Consider the following 7,505-nt stretch of genomic DNA (forward strand, 5'->3'; position numbering starts at 1 on the left):
GCGGGAGACGGGGCCTTTGTTTTTATTCGTTTCTTACTCACACTGTGGCCCCTGTGACTCCACAGGGCTTGGTGGCTCCCGGGGGAGCTCGGGTATGTGGAAGAGACCTCCTTGGAGAGGGGCTCCAGATCCCCTGGAAAGATGGATGGAAAGATCGTGGTCTATTTTTCCCCATGCGCCCCTGTCTTGGGCCTTGGATCAGGTGAAATGGCAGTTAGCAGGGAAGCAAACCTCGGCCAGCGCCTCTGGGGTCTCCCAGACAATCATCAACCCTGGACCGCAGCAGGCTCCTCGGGGCACGGCAGAGGTGCTGCCCACGGCTCAGCGGGAGCGTGGACCCCTTCTCTGAAGCTGACAGCACAGCCTTGCTGCATCTGCACAGACCCCTCTGTACAACCATGCAGTTGCTGAGCCTGGTTGCTCGGAAGGGAGACGTACGTTAATATGCTGCTTTGGTAAACCCTTGTGGGTTTTGTGTGTCCACTTGAAAAAAATTATTCAATCATATTGACCTACAAACCCCACTAATTACATGACTGGAAATAACACTGTGACCCCAATGAGAAGTCGCCAACCCACTAAGAAAGAGCTGGCAACCTGCTCCCACAAGGAAGACAACCTAGACACCCTGAGCCCCGCCCAGAGACAGTTCTACGGTCACAGGGGGTCACCATGAGGCAGGACTCACTCTACAGCAGCAAATGACCACAATGCCACCGTGTTGTAGAAAGTATTCTCACATTCTCTTCAACCATGTATTTAATACATGCAAAATAGATTATGAAAGGCAGGATTCTAACAGGAAGTTCATCCCAGGACCCAAACCTGGCCATTATCTTCCCAACTTCCTGGCAGCCATTGCCCAGAATGCAGTGCAGCGTGCATCAACATATTCTTTAGTAACACCACCTGTAGGGAACCCAGGAGAACTGCAACACAGGGTCCCTGTAGCATCTGACCCCCATCTTTCTCCCAGAGCAGCTAGCTGGTGTGTTGTGTTAGCAGAAGAGCTCCTCACCCCCATGCCAATGGGCCCCTTACAGCCCCCCTGCCCCATGTAGCCTGCAGTTCATCATGATCCTTTGAGCAGACTGCTCCCCAGAGTTACGGGGCCTGCACATCCTTGCAGAAGCAGAGAGCCTCATCTTTCTCCTGGGGGAATGCTGCTTTGGATCCCTAGCCCTATAGAGCTGCTAACCCCAACTCCAGTAGTTAGAAACCACCCAATGCTCTTTGGGAGAAAGATGAGGCTTTGTATTCCCATGGAGGGTTATAGTCTTAGGAACACGGAAGGTCAGGTTCCTATGAGTCAGAATCAACTCGGTGGCAATGAGAAATGAAAGTGGACCTCTAGCCCACGATCTCAGGAGGCCTCCTTACACAGTTGTAAACCACGCTCACTGCCATCGAGTACAGGCCGACGCACTGCTCTGGGGGGCTTCCAAGATGGTAACTGTTTACAAGAGTACAGAAGGTCTCCTCTTTCTCCCAAGGAGACGCTGGGCATTTCAACCTGCTTGGGGCTCACAGCCCAATGCATAAGCACTCTGCCACCAGGCCTCCTTACGCATAGATGGTTAATCAATAGAGTTGTTGGTTTACATACAGTCCCCTGAATTGTGATTTTCCCTCTTAGACATTTGCTTTTCCAGAGTCAGCCTCACCCCACTAGCTGGTTTCACTCCACGTAATATTCCAGTGCTTGGAAACACACCACTCTTCAGTCGATTCTGACTCGCAGTGACACTCCAGGACAGAGTAGGACACTGCTTCGTGGGGTTTCCAAAACCATCCATCTTTCCAGGAGCAGACTCCTCACCATTTTTACACAGAGTGACTCGGGGGTTTAAACCTCTGACCTTGTGTGTGGTTAGTAACTTGATGCTTAACCCACGTTGTCACCTGAGCTCCTGCGATGTGTGGAGATAGTACGATGCATATTCACTTTCTATTTTTCCAGATTTCTAATGGAATCACACTAATCCGCTCATCCTTGGGTAGAGGGATTCCATACATATGGTTATAATGTTGACGTAGGGGAGACTCTGATCATTCTTCAATATGTCCTATTGTGATAGATTGCTTGTTGCCAAGATGTGGAAGCTGGGCCACCAGCATCCCCATGCCAGCATGGTCTTCCATAGGGAGCAGGTTTCAGCAGAGCTTCCAGACTAAGGGGAAGGAATAGGAGGTCCACTTCTAAAACAATGAGTCACTGAGAACCTCACGAATGAAAGAGGAGCATTGGCAGGTACAGTGGCGGAAGGTGAGCCCACTGGTTGGGAGGCACTCAGCGAGTGACTGGGGAAGGGCTGTATCCTCCAGTGCCGATGGAGGGAAGCTTTCCCAGCCCTTGCTGCTGATGAGGCATAACTGAAAATGAGAAGAAACAGCTGCGAGCAGCTGCTCGTGATTGAACGTTGGAATGTACGAAGTATGAATCTAGGAAATTGGAAGTCATCACACATGAAATGAAGCTCATGCGGATGGATGCCATAGGCAGTAGTGAGCTTGGATGGACTGCTGGATTGCATGCTGTGCTTCGCTGAGAATGATCTGACATTTCTATTAAAAACTTTTCAAGCCCACGCTTGAGTACAATACACCTACTAAGAAGATTAGTGCCACCATTACTCAGAGACGCACCAGACACTAATGCCATGGAAGCAGTTGAGGAATTCTACAGATTCCTCCAGTCTTAAATTGATCATCCATGCAATCAGGATAGATTGCCAAGTACTGGTGATTGGAAGGTGAAAGCCGGAACCAGAGAGGAAGGTTCCGTCATGGGAAAACAAGGAGATCACATGAGAGAAGTTTGCAGGAACAATGACTTCTTTACTGCAAATATCGTTTTCAGCAACACGAATGGCAACTATGCAAGTAGACCACTTGACTTTATCATGGGAAGAGACAAGCTCAATATTACCAGCCAGAACAAGGTCAGGGACCAATTATGGAAACGAACATCGATTGCTTGTACGAAAGCTCAAGTCCAAGTTACAAAAATTAAAACCAGGCCACGAAAGTCAAAATAAGACCCTGAGGACATCACATCTGAATGTAGAGACCATCTCAAGAGTAGATTTAATACACCGAATATTAATGATCAAAGACCAGATGAGTTATGGGGTGACATGAAGAACAAAAGTAATTCTGGCATTCTGTTATGCTCACCTTCCCAACATGATTGCTGAAGACAAAGCAGGTGCATAAGCAAATGTAGTAAAGAAAGCTGATGATTCTCGGCTATTAAAAGATATAGCATCTGGGATCTCAAAGGCTTGAAGATAAACAAGCGACCACCTAGCTGGGAAGCAACAAAGCCCACATGGAAGAAGCACACAGCCTGTGTGATCATGAGGTTTCGATGGGATCAGGTATTAAGCATCAGAAGACCCAGAACAAACAATCATGTCAATGCAAATGGGGTTGGGTAGGGAGGTGGGACACATGGAATGGAGACTCAAAGCCCATCTGTAGACAATTGGACAGCCCCTCATGGAAGGGTCACAAGGAAGGGAGGAGCCAGTCGGGTTTGGCTATAGCACTGATGAAACATACAACATTCCTCTAGTTCTTTAACGCTTCCTTCCCACCCACTAACATGACCCTGTTACATGACATCTGTTTTACAAATCTGTCTAGACCAGAGCATGTACACTCGTACAAATAAGAGCTCTCAACACAGGGAATCCAGGACAGACAAACCCCTCAGGAATCTAAATGGAATAGCGATACCAGGAGGGTAGGGGGAAGGTGGGGGGAGAAAGCGGGGAATCAATCACAATGATCATTGTATAACCCCCACCCCACCCCAGGAGGATGTACAACAGAAACATGGGTGAAAGTAGACAACAGTCTGTAGAAAACATGAAAATGATAATAATTTATAATTTATCAAGAGTTCATGAAGGAGGGAGGAGAGGGGAGGGAGGGAAAAATGAGGAGCTAATACCAAGGACTCAAGTTTTAAGAAAGGAAATGTTTCAGAAGGGATGATGGCAACATATGTACAAATGTGCTTGACACAACGGATGTATGGATTGTTTTAAGAGCTGTGAGAGCCCCAATACAATGATTTAAAGCAAATTAAAGAAGTGAAATTAAAAATAAAAGAACAAAACTAAAAGGTCATGGAAAAGATAAAGAAATGACCAAAATGTAAGTCAGAAGAGATTTTAAACTTGCTCTTGAACAGAGAGGGCGGATGGAGTGGGACGACTGTGGCCAGACAGGCGACTTCAAAGGTAGTTGGAGAAGACAAAGCGCAGGGTCACAGTGAGATGTGCAAAGACTCGGAGAGCCAGAGGGGAATAACTGAAGACGAAGCCAAGCCGCGGTGCTCGGAGATGCAGGAAGCCTCAACAGAAGACGGAAAGAGTACACCAAGTCACCGTGCCAAGAGGAATCAGCTGACATTCAACCACTTCAAGAGCTAGCGCTGCTTAGCTCCATTGAAGCAATTGCTGAAGACATTAGAAAAAGCAAGTCTCCAGGTACTGGCAGTTAGACAATTAAAACTGTCCGACAAGGAGATGCAGCACTGGTAGTATTCACTCATCTATGACAGAAATTTGGAAGACAGTCAGCCAACTGGAAGAGATCCAGGTGTGCACATTCCAAAGACAGGTGACCTGAAAACACGTGGGAGTTACATAACAACATCATCGATATCACACACACGACTGTTTATTTTAATTTATTATTAATTGGGAATTAATGCATACATCACATCATTCCACAGTTCAATCATGTCAAGTAGAACTGTTCAATTACTGCCACAATCACTCTCCAGACATTCCTTTACTACGGGGACTCCTTGACATCATCTCCCCCTTACCCCGACTATCATCACTGTACCCCCTTCCCCTCGACGAAACCCTTATTCTCCTTGCTGTCCCTATAGGTCCATCAATCCTGGGTTTCAGATCCCAAGAAAAGGAATCGCATAGAGCACAAGGTCAAGAGGGTGACCTCCATTGACATAACACTGCTGAGAGACACGCTAATACGAATAGCCAAAACCCAAAAATATAATGCAAACCCAAAGTAGAGAAAATTTGGGATACCAGATCAAGTCCAACCTACACCACAGGGGGAACCTACTAACAAAGTTTTTACTGTTCCAGTCAGATTTATACCTTTGATCTTCTCTACACGGTTCTCCCAAACACTCTGTTTAGTGACCACTTTCCTACCATCTCCCAGGTCTGGAGCAAGTAAATTCTTGATCAAGATAATTCAAATATGGTTGAAGCAGTACGTTGACAGGTGGCGTCCAGAAATTCAAGGTGAATTCTGAAGAAGACAAGCAACAAAGGATACCATTTTGTTTCAAATCAAGAAATATTGACCGGTCTATATCAAGAAAACATTCAGCTCAGTCCAACTCAAGTCCCACATTAGTCCACACGTCCCACTCCAGCCTCGCAGGGCCGTGTGCAGCAGTGTGAACGCTGCAGGATCACAGGCTGGCGGGTGCAGTGGTGGTAGGAGCATGCAGAGCTCAGCCCGCACATGTGGCCAGCAGGCAGGAAGACAACGCAGAGGGGCTCAGCCTCCAGAGGGCTGTGCTTCCTATTTCAGTTACGCCTCCAGGCAAGGTCGAGAGTATCACTCTGTGATCTGATTGGCAGGCTAAACACCACCCCTGCACTTTCACATGTATCTTCAGATCGACATGAAATTATGTAACTACTGAAAAGGGTATCTCAAATTGTTTAATACCAGGAAAGATGTGAGTCTAGTTTGTTTGTTTGTTTTTCCATTTTAGTATGTAAGGCTCAGAAACTCATAGGGGCAGTTCTACCCTGTCTTACAGTCGCTATCAGTTGGCATCAGTTCGGTGGAAGTGAGATTGGTTTGGTGTGTTCCTAGTGTGATAGTGTGTGTTTTCCAAGGAATGGGTCAGTTTTATCTATCATAGGCTCCTTGGCGCACGTGTGTCATTGCTATTACACCTGTCAATCTTCTTTTCTGTGAGCTGCTGTGAGAATGAGAACCACGCAAGGCTCCGCTGGACTCTCCCCTGTCCCCTTTCAGACACGTCCTCTCTCCACAGAGACCGAGCTTCTCGCCTGTGTCCCCCTTCAGGCAGGCCCACTGGCAACACAGTCGCCCGGATTTTGGTTTGCTTTTATTTTGGGGGTTCTGAGAAAGTCTTTATTTCCCCTTGACAGAGGATAATTTTACTAGGTACAGGATTCTAGGTTGGCGTTTGTTGTTTATTTGTTGTTTTCTTTCAACACTGCATATATCTCTCCCCTCTTCCCTTGCTTGGGGGGTTTCTCATGAGAATCCTGATGAGTCTGTATCCCTCTGTGGCCTGGCGCCCTCTGTCCCAGCGGCCATTTCCAGATGTGGCTGCTGCCATCAGCCCTGAGCTCACTTTGGCAGCTCACGCCCGCTCTGGGAGCAGAGACACAGCCTAAATTTGTGCTGGAGGGTTCTGGGTCCACCGCTACCAGCTACTCTGATCATTCCGTGGTATTTGTAGACTACTTAAAAGTGCCGTGTGATCAATAGAAGAAGGGGAAGACGGAGGAGGAGGAGGAGGAGGAGGAGGAGAATTAGAATTAGAAGAAAAAGAAAAACAAGGGAGGCGAGAGAGAAAAAGAGATCTTGACACCATGTGCAAGCAGTTGGCTCCGGAGCGGGCTGTCCTCCCCCAGCTCCCTGGGCTTCAGTCTCCGCCTCCAGAAGCTGGGTTCTTCTCTCGCCCCTAGGCCTTCAGCTGGTCACTCTGGCCACGCACACCAATCGCCAGTAAGGTGACCTCTTTTACCTAGTGACCAGAGTCTAGAGGCTGACCCCGTAGGTCTACAAAATACCCAGCCCACTGGACGAGTGTTTGCCCGGCAGCCAAGTGGAAACAAAGGACACTCAGCCTGAACTTCTTGCACCCATCCAGTCCACCGGTCCGACCAGCCCCTGTGCCCTGTGGCCCCTGCTGGGACTCCTCGCCCTGCACCTGTCTCTTGCTTTTGCATCCCCGCCCCCAGTGGGCTGTAAAAATGCTCACAAAGCTCGCTTCAAACACGCCCCCCTAAGACTGTAGCTGTGCGGGAGCGGGTGGAAGCCAGAGCTGCCGGCTCAGGTCCTGGAACTGGAACGAGAAGGGGTGATTAGCAGCATGTGGAAAAGAAGCGTTTACCCCCCAATGTGTTTCAATCAAGCAATCTGCTTTTTTGTTTATTTTTTTCCTTTATCAATCTGTATCAGCAATACCTTTGGCTTCTGCTTTTGCTTTAATTACCACTCCCCCCGCCGCCGCCACCACTCCTGCCTCCACCGTTTTCTGAGGTTTGCCTTAACTAATCACAGCCTCCACCACAGCAACACCTTCCAAAGGCGCATAACTACTGATTATACTATTTATTTCCCTTTAATGTGTCAATAAAGAGGTAATTACATTTCATTTGTTTTCAGAGTCATCATTGACTCGAAGCGAACACTCACAGATTGAGCGAAAAGAGAACAATCAAAGTTGCCGTTTCCCCACG

The sequence above is a fragment of the Echinops telfairi genome, unplaced genomic scaffold (assembly GCF_000313985.2).
Source record: "Echinops telfairi isolate 266 unplaced genomic scaffold, ASM31398v2 ScPeMD7_7400;HRSCAF=8409, whole genome shotgun sequence".
Classification (NCBI taxonomy): Eukaryota; Metazoa; Chordata; class Mammalia; order Afrosoricida; family Tenrecidae; genus Echinops; species Echinops telfairi.